Source organism: Microcaecilia unicolor, chromosome 10 (genome assembly GCF_901765095.1).
Source record: "Microcaecilia unicolor chromosome 10, aMicUni1.1, whole genome shotgun sequence".
Taxonomy (NCBI): Eukaryota; Metazoa; Chordata; class Amphibia; order Gymnophiona; family Siphonopidae; genus Microcaecilia; species Microcaecilia unicolor.
Genome location: NC_044040.1, coordinates 125,485,852 through 125,511,265, shown reverse-complemented (window position 1 = coordinate 125,511,265; position 25,414 = coordinate 125,485,852). Strand labels below are relative to the sequence as shown.

The following is a 25,414-nucleotide window of genomic DNA, read 5'->3' as shown; positions in this document are numbered from 1 at the left end:
AGCTGCCTGTACCTGGACTCCTGTACCGTTCTAGCTGTTGGACCGGAGGGCAAATTGAAACACTGCAGGCGAGCCGACTTCCTCCAAAGACGGACTGCAGAAAGCCTCCAGCTGCCGCTCGCAGATATTCCCGGCTCTCACTTCCATAATACAGCAGAAGTACCAGACTGAGGCACCACTTCCACTGCTAGAAATACGACGGATAGAGCGGAGGTGAGAGGAAACACCGAGGGTAAGGGCAGTACATACAGGGATGGCTGCACAACGGGAACAGCTACAGTAGCGACACGTGGGCAGAGAGTGACCAGGACCCTCTATCCAGAGCAGGGAGGGAACAGCTTTACGCCCACCCGAAGAGCGATACAAGCCTCTGCACCTGAGAGCTCATGGAAAAGATCTAATACGGGGGCTCGGTGCTTCTTACAGGTCCAACTGACCCTGAAATCCCAATTGCCCCGCTGTACATCTAAGCCAAGATGGCAGCGACCTAAAGGTCAAGAGAGCAGCCAGCATACTGAGGAGAGATCTAGAGCACATCGAGGTGAATCTTGACTACCTGACTGTTTTTCTCTGCACCTCACAATAGTATAATGACTGTATCACCTGCTTACTGACTGCCCTAATCTGTATCACTGTACTACTGAAGCTGTGTGATGGCTTTAAACCTCCATATGCTTTTTGATGCTTCTTATGCATTTCATAGCATTGATGTGTTTAAATCATTCCTGTCTAAGCCTCCAGGGAACCCCTGCCCACGGGGATGAAGGGTGGGTTTCAGAGGACCTCATTTTGACACGGAAGTATAGAGGGGGTGTCGGAAGGCTCAATTTAAATCTAAGACCCAGGACCTCGGCTTTCCGATTTCTGGTGTCTATTCTCCCACATAACGTATTGAGGAGTTAAAGCTTCCTTGCTTATGTGAACACTATTTGTGTAAGAGTGTTCCAAGAAACAGACAATCAAGAAATTGAGGCATAGACTAGAAAAGCAAGTGATAGAGTCTTTATTCTCACCAATTGAAACTTCAATCTGGTACACTCATCAGTCAGATTCTCAGGTTGACCGACCGTAGTTCTGCCCTCTGGGTAGAGTTGGGGAAAATTCCAAATCCCACCCAGATTTGCAAATCTTATATAGTAACTGCTGTCCATACAAGTCAATAGAGACACAATTTTTTTCATCTGTGAATCATGCTTAACCGCAGATCAGGTGTCCACTTTCTTGTTATTTCTTAATAACTGTCATTTCCTGAATTGTAAACATCTTTCCTAATATAGAGAGAATTGTATTCATATCTCGTGATCCTGGATGCCATCTTAACAACAGCAGACTCCATTTTCTGAACCAAACTTCTTACAATTTTAGCCATTAATTCCTTCATCTTGGCCCTTACACTGCTTTTGAATGTCACACTAGATCCTAATAAGGCTTACCAAGCGGTCCTGCTTCTGCAGGCACTCGGCTACAAGGCCATCATCAGATTTTCAGGCCTAGTCAGTGCTTTTCAGCAGCTTAGGTCATAGAACTCGGCCCACCACTATTCCAGTGGGTGGATTTCTAGTTGGGACACATATTAACATTCCCCTCTTCACCCTATCTCATAGGGTGACACTAGGGTCATCTATCATGGTACCATCCATTCCAGAAGGTATCCTATAGACTATCTATTTAGAGAGTCTGATTGTAAGCTGGTATGGAAAAGATTTTGGTATCCCGATCACAACATAGATACTATCTCAGTCTTATTCTAACCCCTCTTGGGTCTAACCCATATCTGCGATTAAGCAACAAACTATGACTACTAAGATAATATCTTGAAACCTATTAATATGCAGGTTTAATCATACAAATGTTTATATATTGCTAACAATGATCAAGCTAATTAATTCCTCGGTTATATACTGATTATATGCTGATTATACATTTGCATTGATTACATAGTCATATCGATTATTGATCACATCATTGTATAAAGCATTATGTCATTACTTTGCATCCCTGTGTGCTCTGGATCTACTATATATTTGCAGATACCTCTGTAGCTTCTCTAGCGTTTGCATAGTGATTGGTCCATCTCATAGGGAGATAGTCTAATGTATTGTCTCCTGTGGTGTTGGGAAGGAGATTTTCGTACAGGACATATTGTCCTGTTGCTGCTTTCTTGGTTATGGCAGTTTCAATTAAGCATTCTACTAAGCCTCTAGCACATGGGATTATGCAGCATCCTACCAATACAAAAATAGCAACCACTATGATAATGGTGGTGGCTGCAGAAATGATAAATGTCTTCCATTTACCAAAAGCTTTATCCATCCAGCCAGTCCAGGATGTATCAACACCTGAGTTTTCAGCCAATTCCTCTGAGAGCGAGGTAAGGCCTTTCAAGGCTCTGGTGATTGACCCATCTGGGGCAGTGTTGTTGGGGATAAAGGTGCAACACTGAGTGGTAAAGGTATACATAACTATAAGACATTTCAGGTGAAATCAAGATGTATAGTTCTCAGGCTTGGCTGTAGTAGAGGTCATAGCTTCAACTCTATCTGGGTATACTTTCTATGGGCTAAGTCTCTCATGTTCAAGGAATTGGAGTTTGCATAATCATCAGCACCCAGATCTTTGTTTTTATCGTATATCCCCCCTTCTGGCTTGTGAAGTCTGATAAACAAGACAGAAATATAATTACTGATGATTAATGGGTCTAGACCTGTGGGGATAAGAGAGCTTAGGAAAACGTCATGGTCAAAGCAGAAGACTAATGTGCAGAAAATTATAACTCATAACTAGTCCAGGTGAAGGAAGTATCTTCTGAAATTATGGTCGCTGTCTGTTGTAATAGAGAGTTCATATGTGAAGTGCCATGCAGGTTCTGGAAAAGATGCGCAGCCTGCAAAATATTTAATACAATAGAATATTTAAGAGCATAACCAAGAAGGTTAAAATTAATGAAATCATTTGGACAAAAAAAATTCTCATGGGAGAAGTTGGCGCCACTTTCTCTTGCCAGAGGTCGGTTGTAGCAGAAGTACCAAACTGGAATGGAGGCGGTAGATCAGGAATTGTATTAGCAGTCTTCAGTCAACCTACAGGACTTAATAAATAGAGCTGATATACAAGTAATGCTTGGTAGTCAAATCTCAGCACAGGATCATTAGAAAGAAAAGTTAAAGAATGCGTTGTTAGTTCACCAGTAGGTGGAGCCTAGTTTCAATATATAAAATCACAAATTACAGGTAGACAACAATATTTTCTCTATAGATAAGATTTTGTTCCAGCACTGCTGGCACAGGAAGTCAGCAGAGTCTGAGGAAACATTGTGGTCAGAGACTGCTCCCGGAAAATACAGCTTTTAATATGATATGTAGAGAGATAGAGAAAAGCCAATATCAGAAAAGAAAGATGAAAAACTATATATTTCTTTGAGGCCTCCTCATGTGACCTTTACAAGGTTTAAATAGATCAGATGAGAAGGACAATAACCTATAGTCCTCTGTAATAGTTCAGAGCCAATTTGGAAAATGAAGATTATGCTAAATTCTAAACTGATCCGTTCTATGCTTTCACAATTTGGGCCCTAAATTATGAGAGTATCAAGATTCAGAGGGATAGCTAAAAATAAGCTTATATATTCCCAGGAATCAATTTACAATTTAGAGTATATTTTAAATTACAGAGGAGGAGCAGCCCTATAAGCAGGAACATTTCTTAGAACATTACAGTATAACTGAAACATCAAAAATTAAAGATATCAATAAATGCACACCATTTAGTCTTACTATATGTCCATATAGACCAACATGATAATTTAAAAAATTCAAATCCCTAATATAGCTTGCGAAAATAAAGTAAACAAGTTATAGCTTCCTTGTCTTCTTATTCTCCTTTATATATTTCCAAAATTTGCAATGGGACAAGATATGACAGCAAGCGCCAAATCTAGTATAATTAAAGCTTCAGAAACCGGAAATAAATGTAAAATTAACCTGTCAGTGGGCAGGGCATGAGAACATGCAATTATGTCTATGATCTATTGGCTGGATTAATTATACCATGTATGCATATATGCAACCTATCCTACTAAATGGTATCCTATATGTTGACATATACCTTCCTCTCTTTGTTCCCTATGTTGTAAATACAAAAGATTCTTTCTAGATTCGTTAATTCAACATGCCGTTGCTTAAATTTTAACACTGTTTGCTATGGTACCATAGGAGTGATTGAGCTGCTCTGGAATGATAGCAATAATGGAAATTTTGCACTTTCGAATTTGCCCGAGAGAGCTAGCATGCTTCCTGACTTGCTAGGTACTTAGACAGGTATTACAAATCCCAATTTCTTCCTTTGAAGATTTATGTACCTATAGAAAATGTTACTACCATGTTACTCTGTGATAGAAGCCCTAACTGTTGCCCTCAGCCTATTCTTAGCTACATCATTGGCAATCTTGAACACAAAGACTCCCCTTAATAATGTCTTGTATACTTATACTGTCCACCTCCCTGGTGCTAAGAAAGATCGTTTGGCCATGACGGGTAAGGAGAACTAAGTGTCCCAACCTAAGACAGCCTTCGATCAGGGTACTATATTGTTCTGAGGTGTGAACATAAGGCCTAGATGATTGACTTGGCCTACTATAAGTTGTCAAACCATATATTGTTGAAGCCCTTTCCTAAAGGCCTTCAAAGTGGGGAGATGTATAAAAATGCTACAGCTATGAGCCTTGGTCCCCTGCCTAGACTTTGGTTCAGGCTCTAAAATGAGGGAAAAGCTTACAGGCCTGTGTGGCTCTTGCTTGAACTCCCAGTGTTGGAGCACTGCAGAGAACAACAGGAAACACAAAGGTGGGGGTCCAAAGGACAGAGTGACATTGTGGTCAGCCATGGTGTGAGAAAGGAAAGGTGTAGCTGGATGCAGTGTCTTGCTTAAGATTTGTGGTCAAGCGAGCTAAAGACAAAACCATGTTAGCAAGATAAAAGCTACTCATTAGCATGAGCCAATCAGTGGTAACCATGACATTAGCATAGATCCAATCAGGTATATCTACTGTCATATTATCCATATCCTGAGGGCACCTATAAAAATCAGAGTATTTCCTGGTTTAAGCTAGAGAGAAGGGTTGCCACTCTCTCTCTCCAAGGGAAACCAATGTGACCAGCAGAATTGACAAATTACCTAATTGCTTTCCCTTGTAAAACCTTTAATTGGTAAAAGAAATTATAAAAGATTAGGAACTAATTAACACCTGTTTGCAGCTGGATTATTATATTCCTATAATTAATTGATTGTACGTGCCTGTTGTCAATCACTGATTTGACTTGTATCTTGGCAAATAAACTCCTCATCCCAAATGATGTTCTGTGGACTTCACTTAATGATCAAAGGCTGTAAGTATAAATGCTTTTGCTTTCTTTCACTGCATTGTATAACCTGTAGTCTAAATCCAGTTTGTCATAAGGCTGGTATATTTTCCTTGCCAGTGCGGGTCCCTTAGACCTGATGTCTCTCTCAGTGGCAATTCCTTTTAGAACTTCACAACTTCTTGATTACCCCAGTACTAGTGCTATTTAGAAATGGAGTCAGATTTGAGGTCTCTGAACCCTATATTAAAACAGATGCTTCTTATGCATTTAATAGCATTTTACTGAAATTAAGCCTCTATATGCTTCTTCGATGCTTCTTATGCATCTCATAGCATTTTACTGAATTCATTGAACTCCTGTACTATTCCTGTACTACTGAACTGTGCTAACTCTGCTTCTATTTCCCTACTGTGACATCAGCTGAACTGAATCTCACTACTACTATCCTGCTGATATTATCTGCTGATATCGACTTAATAGCATAATATATAGTAGTACCTAATTGCAATAATTAGATATCTTATATCTACAGTATCATCTATAAATTGTATGTATGTTGCTATGTTGATATGTTGCCCTAACAACCCACATATACCTAGTATCCAACCAAAACATCTCACCAGCATGATTCTCCGGAAAATAATTATCACCATCCACTCACTCACTACAACCTACGCAACTCTCAAAATCCCATCAACTGAATTCAACATGACACCAATCCTCCAACACAACTTAGGCACTCACACAATACCCATTCCCTCACAAACCAACAATAACCACAGAAACACACCATCATCCAGGATACCACCCTCAAATACAGAAACAGTCCCACACAATCCCAAAACACCTAGAATAAGACAATTTATCAAAATCTGCCCATCTCTCCAAACAGCAGATCCACATAAAGAGAGTAAATAAAAGGAAGAGAAAAAGGAAACTGATATGGTTCTCCAAACAAGTGGCTGAGAAAATAAAGGCTAAAGAGTTGATGTTCCTGAAATACAGAAAGACTCAAGAAGAGGAACAAGGGGAGGAGTACCGGAGGAAACTGAAAGAAGCCAAGAGAGAGATACGTCTGGCGAAAGCGCGAGCGGAAGAAAAAATGGCTAGAAATGTAAGGAGGGGTGACAAAACTTTCTTCAGGTATATTAGTGAAAGGAGGAAAACCAAAAAGGGAATTGTGAGACTGAAAGATGCTGAGAACCGATATATAGATAATGATGAAGAAAAAGCTAAATAGATACTTTTGTTCTGTTTTCACAGAAGAAAATCCTGGAGCTGGACCGTGATGGACTGGCGAAAGTACATGTGAAAATGGAGTAGATATAGCACCGTTCACGGCAGAGAGAGTGTAGGAATAACTTAAAAATCTAAAGGTGGACAAAGCAGTGGGACCGGATGGGATCCACCCCAGGATATTGAGAGAGCTCAGAGAGGTTCTGGCGGGTCCTCTTAAAGATTTGTTTAATAAATCCTTGGAGACGGGACAGGTTCTGTGGGATTGGAGAACGGCGGAGGTGGTCCCTCTTCACAAAAGTGGTGATAGGGAAGAAGCTGGAAACTACAGGCCGGTAAGCCTCACTTCGATTATTGGAAAAGTAATGGAAGCCATGCTGAAGGAAAGGATAGTGAATTTCCTGGAAGCAAATAAGTTGCAAGATCCTAGACAACATGGTTTTACCAAAGGGAAATCGTGCCAAACGAATCTCATTGAATTCTTTGACTGGGTGACCGGAGAATTAAATCAAGGACGTGCTATGGACGTAATCTACTTAGATTTCAGCAAAGCTTTTGACACGGTTCCCCACAGGAGGCTCTTGAATAAACTAGAAGGGCTGAAGATAGGACCCGAAGTGGTGAACTGGTTGACGGGCAGACGTCAGAGGGTGGTGGTAAATGGAGTTCGCTCGGAGGAGAGAAAGGTGAGTAGTGGAGTTCCTCAGGGATCGGTGCTGGAGCCGATTCTATTCAATATATTTGTGAGTGATATTGCCAAAGGCTTAAAGGTAAAGTTTGCCTTTTTGCGGATGACACTAAGATTTGCAACAGAGTGGACACCCCGCAGGGAGTGGAAAGCATGAAAAAAGATCTGCGGAAGCTAGAAGAATGGTCTAACGTTTGGCAATTAAAATTCAATGCGAAGAAATGCAAAGTGATGCACTTAGGGAGTAGAACTCCACGTGAGACGTATGTGTTAGGCGGGGAGAGTCTGATAGGTACAGGCGGAGAGAGGGATCTTGGGGTGATAGTATCTGAGGACCTGAAGGCGACGAAACAGTGTGACAAGGCGGTGGCCGTAGCGAGAAGATTGCTAGGCTGTATAGAGAGAGGTGTGACCAGCAGAAGAAAAGAGGTTTTAATACCCCTGTATAAGTCGTTGGTGAGGCCCCACCTGGAGTATTGTGTTCAGCTTTGGACGCTGTTTCTTGTGAAGGATGTGAAAAAAATGGAAGGGGTGCAAAGAAAAGCTACGAGAATGGTATGGGATTTGTGCTACAAGACGTATGAGGAGAGACTTGCGGACCCGAACATGTATACCCTGGAGGAAAGGAGAAACAGGGGTGATATGATACAGACGTTCAAATATATGAAAGGTATTAATCTGCAAACGAACCTTTTCCGGAGAGGGGAAGGCGGTAGAACGAGAGGACATGAAATGAGATTGAAGGGGGGCAGACTCAAGAAAAATGTCAGGAAGTATTTTTTCATGGAGAGAGTGGTGGATGCTTGGAATGCCCTCCCGCGGGAGGTGGTGGAGAGGAAAACGGTAACAGAATTCAAACATGCGTGGGATAAACACAAAGGAATCCTCCTCAGAAGGAAGGGATCCCCAGAAGCTTAGCCGGCGGTGGGAGGCAGGGCTGGTGGTTGGGAGGTGGGGATAGTGCTGGGCAGACTTATACGGTCTGTGCTAGAGCCAGTGGTGGGAGGCGGGGCGGGTGGTTGGGAGGCGGGGATAGTGCTGGGCAGACTTATACGGTCTGTGCCCTGAAAAAGACAGGTACAAATCAAGGTAAGGTATACACAAAAAATGACACCTGAGGTTATCTTGTTGGGCAGACTGGGTGGACCGTGCAGGTCTTTTTCTGCTGTCATCTACTATGTTACATATATCTGTCCGAATAGGATATATCAATGCAAGATCAGTGGTAAACAAAAGCGAAATCATCACAGATTCCCTATCATCAAGCCGATCAATCCATAGACTGGTGGATTGTGTCCATCTACCAGCAGGTGGAGATAGAGAGCAATCTTTTGCCTCCCTATATGTGGTCATGTGCTGCCGGAAATTCCCCAGTATGTTCTCTATCTCAGCAGGTGTGTGGTCACACAGCAGCAGCTCTGGCTAGGTCTCCAAGCCTAATTGTTTAGGTTTTGTTGAGTACCTGGGGTTGAGGGCTCTTCGTGAGCAAGTGCAAATCTGGTGGTGCCAGGTCCCTCCTTTTCTCCCCCCTCCCGCTGGCTCTGTTAGACAAAAAATAAAATAAAATTTTTTTTAAACGTTCAAAAGGACCGTCCATTTGCAGCTGCTCACTGGAACAAGTCGTCGCTGCTCGGAGCAGGAAGCAGGTAATTTTTACCTTTTACTAGCGGGCGGGGGGTTCCCCGAACGGTCTCCATGTGGCTATGGCCGCGGATGGCAAGGGCGCGAAAAGACGCTCCCCGGAACGCGTTTGCGCGCCTAGCGGGGAAGCGGGGGGATCGAAGGTAGAGTCGCCCTTTTTGGGCGCCCTTTCGGAACTGGGAGAGTTCACCGGTTTTTCCTCCGGCGCGGCGTCCTTTCCCGCCTTAGGCGCCCATCCCCCGCTGGCCGCCCTCCCGGTCATGACCAGCCACGTGGCTTGGTCGGCTTCTTCTTGAGCCGCCCTCAAGATGGGAGACGTTAACAGCTTGGTCACTCTTGAATCGGGCGACAGTAAGAAGTCGGCGAAATTAAAACGCCCTTCTTCCCGCGCGGCTCCTTCTCGGAGTTTCGCGCCGGAAGCCATTTTGGACGCGCAACACGCCTCTCCCCCGCTACTGGGAGCGCAGATGGAGGGCGCCTCTAGGGCCGCGGCACAGGCTGCAGAAATGCACAGACTGGGTGGCTTCTGCCCTGAGTTCATTTTGCTGCTGCATCAAGCCTTTCTTATGCAGAACACTGCCCCTGCCCACCCCTCTGATCGGGGTGATGAGGCCTCTATTCTTAAGCGCCCTCGGGTGGATCTTCCACCCTTGGGGGACTCGGTCTCCTCTGATGTGGATGACAGCAGCGTGTCTGAGTTCTCCCAGAGATCCTTAGCGGAATCGATGGAAGAGACTGATCCTCGCTCGGATGGAGCGGACGACCCCTCTGCAGTGCGGCTTTTTCGCTCAGAGGATTTGCCCAACCTGCTTTTGCAGGCCATGAGCATTTTGAAGATTGCCTCTCCGGAGGAAGGCTTTCTCTCAGCCTCTACTGGCTCCGCCATTATGCTGGGAACGAAGCGCCCGCCTAGAACCTTCCACGTTCATGAAGCCATGCAGACCTTAATTTCAGCGCAATGGGATGTCCCTGAGGCGAGCCTGAAAGTAGCCAGGGCTATGTCCCGTCTGTACCCCTTTCCTGAGGGGGAACGGGAAGCCTTTGTCTGGCCCACGGTAGATTCCTTAATCACTGCCGTGACTAAGAAAACGGCGCTGCCGGTGGAAGGTGGCACTGTCCTGAAGGACACCCAAGACAGGAGAATGGAGGCGGCCTTAAAGTCGTCCTTTGAGGCGGCCGCTCTGAGTTTGCAAGCCTCGGTTTGCGGCTCCTACGTGGCTAGGGCGTGCCTGACTGTTTTGCAGCGGGCTTCCCACTCGGACCCTTCCTGGAGGGCGGAATGGCCGACCCTGGAGTTGGGTTTGGCCTACTTGGCAGACTTGCTGTATGATGTTTTGAGAGCCTCGGCCAAGGACATGGCTCAGACAGTCTCTGTGTGGCGGTGGCTCTGGCTTAAGCACTGGTCTGCTGACCATGCCTCTAAATCTCGCCTAGCCAAGTTGCCTTTTAAAGGCAAGCTGCTCTTTGGGGATGAGCTGGACAAGATCGTGACAGAGCTCGGCACGTCCAAGGGCAAGAGGTTGCCGGAGGTCAGGGCTCGGGCCGGCAGTGCCTGTCCTGGTCCCTCTAAGGGCCGATTCCAGGAAGCCCGTCGGTATCGCCCGGGCAAGTCGGCCTCCTCTGCCTCCGCTTCCTTCAAACGGAACTTCTCCCCCAAGCAGCATTCCTTTCGTAGGGACCGCCGTCCCGGAGGTTCGTCCTCCGGCCCGCCCCCAGGGTCGCGTACCCAATGACGGGGACCTGGTCCATGGCCCAGTGCAGATAGGAGGAAGGTTGTCCTAGTTTCTGGGCGAGTGGACCAGGGTAACTTCAGACGCTTGGGTTCTGGAAGTCATCAGAGACGGCTACAAGCTAGAGTTCTGCCGACCCCTAAGAGTCGGGTTTGTAAAGTCTCCTTGCAAGTCTCAGGTCAAAGCAGCTGCCGTGCAGCAGACTGAGCAACCTGATCCGCCTGGGCGCGGTGGTCCCGGTACCAGTAGATCAGCTTGGCAAGGGGTGCTACTCCATTTACTTTGTGGTGCCAAAGAAAGAAGGATCTGCTCGGCCTATTCTCGACCTCAAGGGAGTCAATCAGGCCTTGAAAGTTCAGCACTTCCGGATGGAGACCCTCCGCTCCGTAATAGCTGCGGTGAAAAAGGGAGAATTCCTGGACATCAAGGAAGCTTACCTACATATTCCCATCTGGCCGCCTCATCAGCGCTTTTTGCGCTTTGCAGTGCTGGGCCGACACTTCCAGTTCAGAGCCCTCCCGTTCGGGTTGGCTACGGCTCCGCGGACCTTCTCCAAGGTAATGGTGGTCATCACAGCCTTCCTCCACAAGGAGGGAGTGCAAGTCCATCCCTATCTGGACGACTGGCTGATCCGAGCCCCTTCCTATGCGGAGTGCGGGAGAGCTACAGACAGGGTCATTGCTCTTCTAAGCTCCCTGGGATGGATCATCAACTGGGAGAAAAGCCAGCTGCGCCCGACTCAGTCCCTGGAGTATCTGGGAGTTCGATTCGACACCCAAGTGGGCAAAGTGTTCCTGCCGGACAACCGGAGCGTCAAGCTTCAGACCCAGGTGGGCCAGTTCCTAGCCTCCTCTACTCTTCGGGCTTGGGACTATGTGCAGCTGTTGGGCTCCATGACGGCCACGATGGAGGTAGTGCCCTGGGCCAGGGCTCATATGAGACCACTACAGCACTCTCTTCTGCGGCGGTGGACTCCAGTCTCGGAGGATTACGCCGTATGCCTTCCTTTGGATCCAGCGGTGCGAAAGGCGCTGAGCTGGTGGCTGAGGCCAGGCAAACTGTCCGCAGGAATGCCTCTTACGACCCCGGAGTGGGTTGTCGTCACGACGGATGCCTGCTTGACAGGCTGGGGAGCCCACTGCCTGGGACGGACAGCGCAGGGGCTCTGGTCTCCTGCAGAGACGAAATGGTCCATCAACCTCCTGGAGCTCCAAGCCATTCGGTTGGTGCTTCTAGAGTTTCTCCCGGTACTGGTGCTGAGGCCTGTACGGGTCCTGTCGGACAATGCCACGGCTGTGGCCTATGTCAATCGCCAGGGAGGTACCAGGAGCGCACCACTAGCCAAGGAGGCCATGAAGCTATGCCTGTGGGCGGAAGCGAATCTGGAACAGCTGTCGGCGGCCCACATTGCGGGAGTCATGAATGTCAAGGCGGACTTTCTCAGTCGCCATACCTTGGATCCCGGAGAGTGGCAACTGTCTGCTCGGGCGTTCTTGGACATCATGAAACGCTGGGGCCGGCCGAGCCTGGATCTGATGGCGTCCTCGGCCAATTGCCAAGTGCCGCGTTTTTTCAGCAGAGGACGGGACCCTCGATCTCTGGGAGTCGATGCTCTTCTCCAGCTTTGGCCGGCACAGGAGCTTCTCTACGTGTTCCCGCCCTGGGGTGCTTGGCCGGGTGATCCTGGTGGGTCCGGATTGGCCCAGACGTCCCTGGTATGCGGACTTGGTCAGGCTCTCGGTGGACGGCCCTCTGCGGCTGCCAGCGGTGCGGGGCCTCTTACATCAGGATCCAGTGGTGATGGAGGATCCCTCCCCCTTTGGTCTTATGCCTGGCTATTGAGCGGAGGCGGCTGAGGAAGAAGGGCTTCTCAGACAAGGTCATCGCCACTATGCTGAGAGTGAGGAAGCGCTCTACTTCCACCACTTACGCCAGGGTTTGGTGTACCTTTGTGTCGTGGTGCGAGGCAGGCTCTATATCGCCCTTCACTGCTCCAATATCTTCAGTGTTGGCGTTCCTGCAAGAGGGGCTGGAGAAAGGCCTGTCGCTCAGTTCGCTGAAAGTCCAGGTGGTGGCTCTAGCTTGCTTCAGGGGTCGTCTGAAGGGGGCTTCCCTGGCTTCACAGCCGGATGTGGTACGCTTTCTCAAAGGAGTTAATCTCCTGCGCCCCCCTCTGCACTCGATAGTGCCTATGTGGAATCTCAATCTGGTAATACGGACCTTGCAGAAGCCGCCCTTCGAGCCCTTGCCAAGGGCATCGCTGAAGGACCTGACGTTGAAAGCAGTCTTCCTGGTGGCTATCACATCAGCCAAAAGAGTTTCAGAGCTCCAGGTGCTCTCGTGTAGAGAACCGTTCCTGCGATTCACTGAGGCAGGAGTATCGATTCGCCCAGTGCCTTCCTTCCTGCCCAAGATTGTTTCTCGATTCCATGTGAATCAGCAGCTTTACCTACCCTCCTTTCGTAGGGAGGATTACCTAGAGGAGTACCCTGCGCTCAAATACCTGGATGTTAGACGGGTCATCATCAGATACTTGGAAGTGACCAATGATTTCCGGAAGTCAGATCATCTGTTCGTGCTGGCGGAGTCCAGATCTGTCTCCTTGGAAGAGATTTGCAGAGCGGCTACTTGGTCGTCGGCTCATACCTTCTCACGACATTACCGCTTGGATGTGGCTGCTCAGGCCGAGGCCCAGTTTGGGGCTTCAGTGTTGTGTTCAGGGATTTCCATGTCCTGCCCTGGGTGAGTACTGCTTCGGTACATCCCACCAGTCTATGGATTGATCGGCTTGATGATAGGGAAGGTAAAATTATGTATCATACCTGATAATTTTCTTTCCCTTAATCATAGCAGATCAATCCATAGCCCCTCCCAGATATCTGTATTGTTTGTGTTCTGGTTATATTTCAGGTTCAAGTTCAGTCTTCATTTCCTGTTCACGAGGACTTCGTGTTCAAGTTCTTGCAATTGAAGTCTCTTCGAGTTGAGACGATTTTGTGTTACAGTGAGCTGCTGCTTCCTCTCCCCCCGTTTCGGCGGTGGCTGGATAACTAAATTATGCCGGCGCTCCCTCCCGCTTCGTGCGGCTGTAGGGTAGCTTTGTATCCCTCCCGCTTCGTCGGTGTTAGGGTAAGCCAGCTCCTCCCGCGGTTGCGGTAGCAGGATAAGCCAGTTCCCCCCGTGTCGGCGGGTGTGGTTTCCCGCCCACCGCCCCGGTGGTGGTGTGCTGGAATATTTCCCCTGCCCGCTTCGGCGGTGGTGAGCTGGGCAGAGTGTCCCTTTGTGGGTGTAATTCTCTAAGTGCTGAGTCCTGCGGATGGAGCTTTGATATCGACATACTGGGGAATTTCCGGCAGCACATGACCACATATAGGGAGGCAAAAGATTGCTCTCTATCTCCACCTGCTGGTAGTTGGACACAACCCACCAGTCTATGGATTGATCGGCTATGATTAAGGGAAAGAAAATTATCATGTATGATACATAATTTTACCTTGGATCACTTCTGACAACCTCGACCTACTCTTCATCACAGAAATCTGGATCCGTAATTAGTAGACCCCATCATAAATGAACTATGACCTTCGGGCTACAAAATATTACACTGGCCTAGAAAAGAGGAGGAGGAATTGCACTCATCTACAGATCCAACTTTTCCACAGAACCCATCTCAGAGTCCATTTCAACTCAACTTGAAATTGCCTCTATAAAACTATATAGCCCCACACTATACGAACATCTAACCTGCATACTGTTTTACAGACCTCCCAACAACTGGAACCACAACCAAACCACATTCATGGACTTTATATCGAATGCGTGGAGCAAATCAAAAGACGACCTCACCCTGAAAGCATGGAAACAAACACAAAAGAAATACAAGAATGACATTAAACGAGCCAAAAGAACATACTACACAAAACAAATCACAGCCACCGAACTGACATAAAAAAACAATACCAAATTATAAAGAATCTTCTTAACACGAACCCAGTAACAACCTCATCCTCAAATTGTCCATCCGCCGACCAGCTGGCCAAATATTTCAACGACAAAATCATTAACCTATGCAACACAATTCCCCATGATGACGTCAACATTGACATTTTCCTCGACGAACTGGACCCCGACTCAGAAGAGATCCCGGCAGACCGCTCCTTGGCAAACTTCACCCCTCTCAGCACTGAGGAAATTTCTGCAACACTATCCAAACTCTCCAAGTCTCATTGCCACCTGGACCCATGCCCCAATTACCTAATGAAAAATGCCCCAGCACGATTCATTACGGACCTTACCACCCACCTTAATTTCCTACTTCAACAAGGCTCCTTCCCCTCCGAACACGGCAATATTCTACTCACACCAATGCCAAAAAACCCCAAGAAACCAGCGAAAGACATCACTAACTATCGACCAGTGGCCTCCATCCCTCTTCTTACCAAACTAATGGAAAATAGAGTGACCTCCCAACTCAACGAATTCATACAAAAATTCTCCATACTACATGAATCACAATCGGGTTTTCGACCTGCACACAGCACAGAAATAGTATTACTCACACTAATATCCAAGTTCAAACAAGAAATGTTAATTGGCAACAACATACTCCTTCTGCAATTCGACCTATCCAGCGCATTTGACATGATAAACCACGGCATTCTTACAAAACTACTGGACAAACTAGGGATCGGCAGAAACATCATTAAATGGATAAAAAGTTTCATCACCACCAGATCCTATCAAGTCAAATCAACCTCATCTGTATCAGCTTGGTCATCACAATGCGGAGTTCCTCAAGGATCGCCTCTATCCCCGATCCTCTTCAATCTTTTGATGATCCCTCTGGCTAAATCCCTATCCAAATCTGATCTAAACCCCTTCATCTATGCAGATGACGTCACCATATTCATCTCTTTCCAATCAAACCTTGGAGAAATCTCTGATAAAATAATCACTGGCATGAACATATTAGCCTCCTGGGCCAACGCTTTCAAGATGAAAATGAATAAAGAAAAAACTCAATGCTTAATCCTCTCATCACAACACTCCCCTCCACTCCCAACCATCCTGATCACCCCTGATGTTACAATCCCAATATCCGACAATCTAAAAGTCCTAGGAGTAACGTTAGACAATCACCTAACTCTAGAGACTCAAGCAAAAGCCATGAAGAAGAAGATGTTCTTAAAGATTTGTTTAATAAATCATTGGAAACGGGAGAGGTTCCATGGGATTGGAGAACGGCTGATGTGGTCCCTCTTCACAAAAGTGGTGATAGGGAAGAAGCTGGAAACTACAGGCCGGTAAGCCTCATTTCAATTATTGGAAAAGTAATGGAAGCGATGCTGAAGGAAAGGATAGTGAATTTCCTGGAAGCCAATAAGTTGCAAGATCCGAGACAACATGGTTTTACCAAAGGGAAATTGTGCCAAACGAATCTCATTGAATTCTTTGACTGGGTGACTGGAGAATTAAATCAGGGATGTGCTATAGACGTAATCTACCTAGATTTCAGCAAAGCTTTTGACACGGTTCCCCACAAGAGGCTCTTGAACAAACTGGATGTGCTGAATATAGGACCCAAAGTGGCGAACTGGATTAGAAACTGGTTGACGGACAGACGCCAGAGGGTGGTGGTGAATGGAATTCGCTCGGAGGAGGGAAAGGTGAGTAGTGGAGTGCCTCAGGGATCGGTGCTGGGACCGATTCGGTTCAGTATATTTGTGGGTGACATTGCTGAAGGGTTAGAAGGTAAAGTTTGCCTTTTTGCGGATGATACTAAGATTTGTAACAGAGTGGACACCTGGGAGGGAGTGGAAAACATGAAAAAAGATCTGAGGAAGCTAGAAGAATGGGCTAAGGTTTGGCAATTAAAATTCAATGTGAAGAAATGCAAAGTGATGCACTTAGGGAGTAGAAATCCACGGGAGACGTATGTGTTAGGCGGGGAGAGTCTGATAGGTACCGACGGGGAGAGGGATCTTGGGGTGATAGTATCTGAGGATCTGAAGGCGACGAAACAGTGTGACAAGGCCACCGCCGTAAGTAGAAGGTTGCTAGGCTGTATAGAGAGGGGAGTGACCAGCAGAAGAAGAGAGGTTTTAATGCCCCTGTATAAGTCGTTGGTGAGGCCCCACCTGGAGTATTGTTTTCCATTCTGGAGGCCATATCTTGCTAAGGATGTAAAAAGAATGGAAGGGGTGCAAAGAAAAGCTACGAGAATGGTATGGGATTTGCGTTACAAGACATATGAGGAGAGACTTTCAGACCTGAACATGTATACCCTGGAGGAAAGGAGAAACAGGGGTGATATGATACAGGCGTTCAAATATCTGAAAGGTATTAATCCGCAAACGAACCTTTTCTGGAGATGGGAAGGCAGTAGAACTAGAGGGCATGATATGAGATTGAAGGGGGGCAGACTCAAGAAAAATGTCAGGAAGTATTTTTTCACGGAGAGAGTGGTGGATGCTTGGAATGCTCTCCCACGGGAGGTGGTGGAGAGGAAAATGGTAACAGATAATAAGAAAAAAACAACAACAAAAAAAACGCTGTTTGTTTTTACTAGGGGGTGTCCTCTTTAGAACTTTCTGTCTCTTATACTATCGTCTGTAAACTACAAAGTGTGCTCTATTTTTTTTTTCTTTGCTCTGAACCTGTGATTCCTGGGCTGGGGGCAGGGCTGCTTGAAGTAGTTCTCTGGGGCAGGGTTTAGAGTGAAGTACCTAAACAGATAGATAGCAGCGGGGACTAAGCACCACATTTAGTTTGCCCACCCCCACCCCCTGGGGCAGCTCTTCATTTATAGTCAGTGTCTAATTAAGGTAATAAGCAAGTTCAGCTCCCACTAAGTCCCAGTACATCCATTCATCCAAACAGTAATCACACAATAACAGAACACATTATATCAAAATCCTAAAGACACTGTGTCTACCCAACATCGTTTAATTTGTAGCTAGTATTTATATATCAAAATATTCATATATTAATGAGATGGAGTCAGTAGTCCAGCAGCGAGAGGGGTGCTACCCAGTCTTTTGCACAGAGTGTCGCATGTATGATTATCTCCCAGTTGGTGTGAAGTCATATGTGTGTGCCCGTTGCAAAGAGCTCCTAGCTCTCAGAGAGCAGGTCCGTTCTCTCGAGGCTAGAGTACAAGACTTGGTAGAGCTGAGGGAGATAGAACAGTACATAGATGAGACCTACAGGGATGTTGTAGAGAGGTCCCACCTCCAGTCGGGTAGCCCCTGTGCTACTTCGGAGGAGAGAGGTCTCCTGGAAGGAGAGCATTCCCCTGGTGAAGTAGGAAGTACTCCTGTAGCCAGGACCAGCCCACCAGAGAATGTATTATCCTCTTGCACTGAGGATACGTCTCCGATTGCAGCCCATAGGGGAAAAGATAGGACCGCTGTTGTAGTTGGTGACTCAATCATTAGGCATGTAGATAGCTGGGTGGCTGGGGGGCGTGAGGATCGCCTGGTGACTTGCCTGCCTGGTGCGAAGGTGGCGGACCTTACGCGGCACCTAGACAAGATTTTAGATAGTGCTGGGGAGGAACCGGCCGTCTTGGTACACGTGGGTACCAGTGACGTAGGAAAATGTGGGAGACAGGTTCTGGAAGCTAAATTTAGGCTTTTAGGTAGGAAGCTCAAAGCCAGATCCTCTAGGGTAGCATTTTCTGAAATACTACCTGTTCCACGCGCAGGACCCAAGCGACAGGCAGAGATCCGGAGTTTCAACGCGTGGATGAGACGATGGTGTGGGGAGGAGGGTTTTGAATTTGTCAGGAACTGGTCAGCATTCTGGGGAAGGGAGAGCCTATTCCGATCTGATGGGCTTCACCTTAACCAGGGTGGAACCAGGCTGCTGGCGTCAACTTTTACAAAGGAAATAGAGCAGCTTTTAAACTAGAAACGGGGGGAAGGCTGACAGTCGTTCAAAAGCGCATGGTTCGGGAGAAGGTATCTTTTGAGGATATCACCCAGATATGGAAAAAAGGGTTACTTGTGAGTAAGGACGACAAAGAAATCATAGAGGATCAGATGGACTTAAATAAAATTAATAATGACCAGACGGAAGACAACATATTAATAATGTCATGTATTAAACGTAATAAAAATCAGAACAACAAGTATGCATTGAAATGTCTATACACAAATGCCAGGATCCTGAGGCATAAGATGGGAGAGCTGGAGTACATTGCATACAATGAAAAACTGGATATTATAGGCATCTCTGAGACCTGGTGGAAGGAAGGTAACCAATGGGACACAGTCATACCAGGCTACAAATTATGTCGTAGCGATAGGGTGGATAGGATAGGAAGAGGGGTAGCGCTGTATGTAAATGAGAACCTTGAGTCAGGCTGCAAATATTGCAGGAGACAAAACCCCGATTGGAATCCTTGTGGATTAAAATTCCACATGAAAAGGGAAAAGGGATGGTGATAGGAATGTACTACCGTCCGCCTGGCCAAGACGAGCAGACGGACGCAGCAATGTCAAAGGGAAATTAGGGAAGCGAATAAAAAGGGCAATGTAATATTAATGGGTGACTTCAATTATCCGGATATAGACTGGGTGAATGAAACATCAGTACACGCAAGGGAGGTAAAATTTCTTGATGAAATCAAGGACGGCTTCATGGAATAGCTGGTTCATGAGCCGACAAGAGAAGGGAAAATACTAGACTTAATCATTAGTGGAGCTTATGATCTGGTTCAGGGGGTAACGGTGCGAGGGCCGCTTGATAACAGTGATCATAATATGATCGGTTTTGATATTGGCTACGAAGTAAGTGAACTCAGGAAATCAAATACACTAGCGTTTAACTTTCAAAAAGGAGACTACGATAAAATGAGGAGAACGATGAAAAAAAGACTGAAGGGAGCGGCTGAAAGGGTAAAAACCTTGATCAGGCATGGATGCTGTTTAAAAACACCATCCTAGAAGTACAGGACAAATATATTCCGCGTATTAGAAAAAGAGGAAAAAAGACCAAACGTCAGCCGGCGTGGCTAAACGGTAAGGTAAAGGAAGCTATTAGAGCCAAAAAACAATCCTTCAGAAAATGGAGAAGGGAACAGACTGAAGACAATAAGATAAAGCATAAGGAATGTCAAGCCAAATGCAAAAAGTAGATAAGGAGGGTGAAGAAGGACTTTGAAAAAAAGTTAGCGTTAGAAGCGAAAACACATAGCAACAATTTTTTTAGGTATATTAAAAGCAGAAAGCCGGCTAAAGAATCGGTAGGGCCGCTGGGTGACGGTGGTGTTAAAGGGGCGATCAGGGAAGACAAAGCTGTAGCGGTGAAATTAAATGAATTTTTTGCTTCGGTCTTCACCGAGGAGGATTTGGGAGGGATACCGATGCCGGAAAAGGTATTTGAAGCGGACGAGTCAGAAAGACTAAATGATTTCTCAGTAAACTTGGAGGATGTAATGGGGCAGTTCTGCAAACTAAAAAGTAGTAAATCACCGGGACCAGATGGTATTCATCCCAGAGTATTAATAGAGCTGAAAAATGAACTTGTGGAGCTACTGGTAGTATTCAGTTGTGGTACAGGAAGATTGGAGGGTGGCCAATGTAACGCCGATTTTTAAAAAGGGTTCCAGAGGAGATCTGGGAAATTATAGACCGGTGAGTCTGACGTCGGTGCCGGGAAAAATGGTGGAGGCTATTATTAAGAATAAAATTACAGAGCACATACAAAAGCATGGGCTACTGAGACAAAGTCAGCACGGATTTAGTGAAGGGAAGTCTTGCCTCACAAATCTACTGCATTTTTTTGAGGGGGTGAACAAACACATGGACAAAGGGGAGCCGGTCGATATTGTATATCTAGATTTTTAGAAGGCGTTTGACAAAGTGCCTCATGAAAGACTCCAAAGGAAACTGGAGAGTCATGGGATCGGAGGCAGTGTATTATTATGGATTAAGAGCTGGTTAAAAGATAGGAAGCAGAGAGTAGGGTTGAATGGTCATTATTCTCGATGGAGAAGGGTAGTTAGTGAGGTCCCTCTGGGGTCTGTGCTGGGACTGCTGCTTTTTAACATATTTATAAATGACCTTGAGATGGGAGTAACTAGTGAGGTAATTAAATTCGCAGATGACACAAAGTTATCCAGGGTTGTCTCGTCGCGGGAGGAGTGTGAAAGATTACAAGAGGACCTCATGAGACTGGGGGATTGGGCGTCCAAATGGCAGATGAAGTTCAACATTGACAAGTGCAAAGTGATTCACGTGGGAAGGAGGAACCCGAATTTATGGCTATGTCATGCAAGGTTCCGCTTTAGGAGTTACAGACCGAGAAAGGGATCTGGGAGTCATCGTGGATAGGACGTTGAAATCTTCAGCTCAATGTGCTGCGGCGGCTAAGAAGGCGAACAGAATGTTGAGTATTATTAGAAAAGGGATGGAAAACAAAAATGAGGATGTTATAATGCAGTTATATCGCTCCACGGTGCGACCGCACCTGGAGTATTGTGTTCAGTTCTGGTCACCTCATCTCAAAAAAGATATAAAGGAATTGGAGAAGGTGCAGAGAAGGGCCACGAAAATGATAAAAGGGATGGGACGACTAACTTATGAGGAGAGGTTAAGACAGCTAGGACTCTTTAGCCTGGAGAAAAGGCGGCTGAGGGATGATATGATAGAGGTCTACAAAATAATGAGTGGGGTAGAGCGGACAGATGTGAAGCGTTTGTGTACGCTTTCTAACAATAATAGAACCAGGGGACACAAGATGAAATTAGAATGTGGTAGATTTAAAACAAATTGGAGAAAGTTTTTCTTTACTCAGTGCGTGGTTAGACTCTGGAACTCATTGCTGGAGAAGGTAGTGACGGCAGCTGGCCTTGCTGAGTTTAAAGGGGGTCTGGACAGATTCCTGAAGGAAAAGTCCATTGATCGTTATTAAAGGGGATCTGGACAGATTCCTGAAGGAAAAGTCCATTGATCATTATTAAATTTGGGGTTTTTGCCAGGTTCTTGGGGCCTGGATTGGCTGCTGTCAGAGACGGAGTGCTGGGCTTGATGGACCTATGGTCTTTTCCCAGCGTGGCAGTGCTTATGTACTTATGCGTGGGATAAGCATAAAGGAATCCTGTTCCGAGGGAATGGATCCTCAGAAGCTTAGTCGAGATTGGGTGGCAGAGCCGGTGGTGGTAGGCAGGGCTGTTGGTTGGGAGGCGGGGATAGTGCTGGGCAGACTTATACGGTCTGTGCCACAGCCGGTGGTTGGGAGGCAGGGATAGTGCTGGGCAGACTTATACGGTCTGTGCCCTGAAAATGACAGATACAAATCAAGGTAAGGTATACAAAAAGTAGCACATATGAGTTTATCTTGTTGGGCAGACTGGATGGACCGTGCAGGTCTTTTTCTTCCGTCATCTACTATGTTACTATGATGTGGGTACTGAAAAAAGTAAAACCATTCCTCCCCCATAAAACTTTCTGCAATCTGGTACAATCCACAGTACTCACCCACGCTCACTACTGCAACAGCATCTTCATTGGTTGCAAAGCCCAAATCCTGAAAAAACTCCAAACCGCCCAAAACACGGCAGCCAGACTCATTTTTGGTAAATCACGATTTGAAAGCGTAACACCACTCCGTGAAAAACTACACTGGCTCCCTATCAAAGAACGAATAAACTTCAAAGTCCACACATTGATCCACAAGATCCTCCACGGAGAATCTCCAAGTTACATGACCAATTTAATCGACCTTCCAGCCAGAAATGGAACCAAATCTTCACGCACATATCTTAATCTTCACCTTCCTAATTGCAAAGGTCTTAAATACAAAACCTATTACGCATCCAACTTCTCCGTTATAGGTAGCCAACTCTGGAACACCATACCAAGATACATCCGAACAACCAACGAACACCTACCCTTCCGAAAGCTGCTGAAAACTTACCTCTTCAAACAAGCTTATCCAAACGACCCAACTTAATTTGTGAACCTAATCCACACCACTACATTACCCACACCTCAATCCTTCCCCACACATCTCTTCCTCTTGTCCTACTCTTTATAATTATCCTGCTTATTTTAGAAAGAGAAAAACGCCTATAGTCCGACCTAAATCGGGAGATAGACGTTTATCTCGCAAAGGCGCCCAAATCGGTATAATCGAAAGCCGATTTTGGGCATTTCCAACTGTACTCCGTCGCGGAAACGAATAAAGTTGATGGGGGCGTGTCGGAGGCATGGTGGAGGCGGAACAGGGGCGTGGTTATCAGCCGAGGAGAGATGGGCGTCTTTAGCTGATAATCGAAACAAAAAAGGCGTTTTTACCGCGATTTTGGGTCACTTTTTTGGACCCTTTTTTTCCATGAACAAGTCCCAAAAAAGTGCCCGAACTGTCCAGATGACCACTGGAGGGAATCGGGGATGACCTCCCCGGACTCCCCCAGTGGTCACTAACCCCCTCCCACCAAAAAAACCCCACTTTACAAACTTTTTTTCCAGCCTCTATGCCAGCCTCAAATGCCGTACCCACCTCCATGACAGCAGAATGTGTTCGATCCTGTCACAGCCTTTCCCTGGGTCAGATGTGGCTCTCGGGTGCAGTACAGGGTCACATCAGCATTGCATTGTGGTGGGTGTAGGGTATTGGGCTCCGTGATTTCATAGCTTGTGTTACAGTCTCACGATGTTGGTAGTTGGTAGGCTCTTCTCCCATGGTGCTTTTCCCCCTGCCTACTGGGTCAGAGTGTGCCCTGTTGTGTTTCCTGTTGTAGTCCATGTGGTAGTGGCCATTTTTGTAAGCCAGTTTTAGTTCCCTTTCCTGTGTTAGCCACGTTACAGAACTTAGTTCTTACCTTGAATGTGGCTGAAAGAGGGCATTGTACAGTATTCTGCCAGCTCTGACCTACTGCTCATCTCAGTACCAGGGAGACTTGTTGCCAGTGGGGCACAACCTCTGATCTGCAGTTAACTGTGAGTAACGCGGTTATTCCAATAAAGGACGTTTTTCGGAGAGATTAGTCTTCAGGTGTCAACTGGTGTGCCAATGTTATACAGCAGCAACAAGTCCTAGAGGCCTGCGTGTATGCAGGTCCCTGGAGCACTTTTAGTGGGTACCGCAGTGCACTTCAGCCAGGTGGCCGCAGGCCCATCCCCCCCCCCCCCCCCCACCTGTAACACTTGTGCTGGTAAATGGGAGGCCTCCAAAACCCACTGTACCCTAAGAGCTATGGTAGTGTTGTACATTTGTGGGTAGTGGGTTTTGGGGGAGGGGGGTTGGGAGCTCAGCACCCGTGGTAAGGGAGCTATGCATGTGGGAGCTTTTTCTGAAGTCCACCGCACTGACCTAGGGTGCCCAGTTGGTGTCCTGGCATATCAGGGGGGCCAGTGTACTACCAATCCTCGCCCCTCCCACGACCAAATGGCTCGGATTAGAACGTTTTTGAGCTGGGCGTTTTTAGTTTCCATTATCACTAAAAAACAAACAAACACCCAGCTCAAAAACGTCCATTTTTTCGAAAATACAGTTCGGCCCGCCCCTTCACGGACCCGATCTCGGAGATAAATGCCCATGGAGATAGGCGTTTCCGTTCGATTATGCCCCTCCACGTGTCTCAGGATACTTTGTACCCATACATTGTAACCCGCACTGAACCTGCGGGTTACAATGTATGGGTACAAAGTATCCTGAGACACGTGGAGGGGCATAATCGAACGGAAAATCGAGCGGGAAAGAGCGAGGTATAAATGCTACAAATATGTTCACTTGTCATTATTGGGTGGATGTGGCAGCTCACCAGGATGCGGTGTTTGGCTCGTCGGTGATTTCTGCAGGGTTGGGGGTGTCCCGCCCTACTTGAGGACTGCTTGGGTACATTCCATAAGTCTCTGGATTGATCTGTGGTATGCTATGGAAGGAAGAATTAATTCTTACCTGATAATTTTCTTTCCATTAGTCCCAACAGATCAATCCAGAGGCCCCCACCTGGATTTACTGTCTGCGGTTTTCATTTGGTTGGTTAGTTTTTTGGGGTTTCGTTGTTTGATTAAATAATAAAAACAAATAAATTTGGAAGTGGTGGAGTGGAGGAGTGGCCTAGTGGTTAGGGTGGTAGACTTTGGTCCTGGGGAACTGAGGAACTGAGTTCAATTCCCACTTCAGGCACAGGCAGCTCCTTGTGACTCTGGGCAAGTCACTTAACCCTCCATGCCCCATGTAAGCTGCATTGAGCCTGCCATGAGTGGGAAAGCGCGGGGTACAAATGTAACAAAAAAAAAAAATGTTGGGCATTTGGTCTGACAATATCAGGAGAGTTTTCTATTGTTTCCATTCCACTGCTTTGGTATCGTTCATACTGAGGTTTACTTGGCTGCACAGGTCCACATATAGCAAACCTCGGAGGTTCTCTCTATCTCCACCTGCTGGTAGAGGGACACAACCCACAAGTCTCTGGATTGATCTGTTGGGACTAATGGAAAGAAAATTATAAGGTAAGAATTAATTTTTTCTTAATTGAAAACAAGCAAAGCAACAACAACAAAAAAAAAACTACACTAAATCTATCACAGATTTTTATACTTTTTTCTAGCGCTGAATCCTCACCACAGCTCAAGGTTGATTTAAGTTAAGCCAGGAGCAAAAAGATCATTGGAGACAGTGTTTCTCAACCTTTTCCTGGAGGTACACCTAACCAGTCAGGTTTTCAGGATTACCACTGAAAATATGCATGAGAGAGGTTTGCAAATTTGCATGTAGTTTCTTTCATACGTATTCATAGTGGTAAT

The 25,414-nt window shown here is 46.4% G+C and overlaps 1 protein-coding gene across 1 annotated transcript in view; it reads left to right on the top strand.

Moving 5' to 3' along the window:
- The window catches only part of YEATS2 (YEATS domain containing 2), a 1,439,149-nt gene that overhangs the window by 39,239 nt on the left and 1,374,496 nt on the right, over positions 1-25,414 (top strand).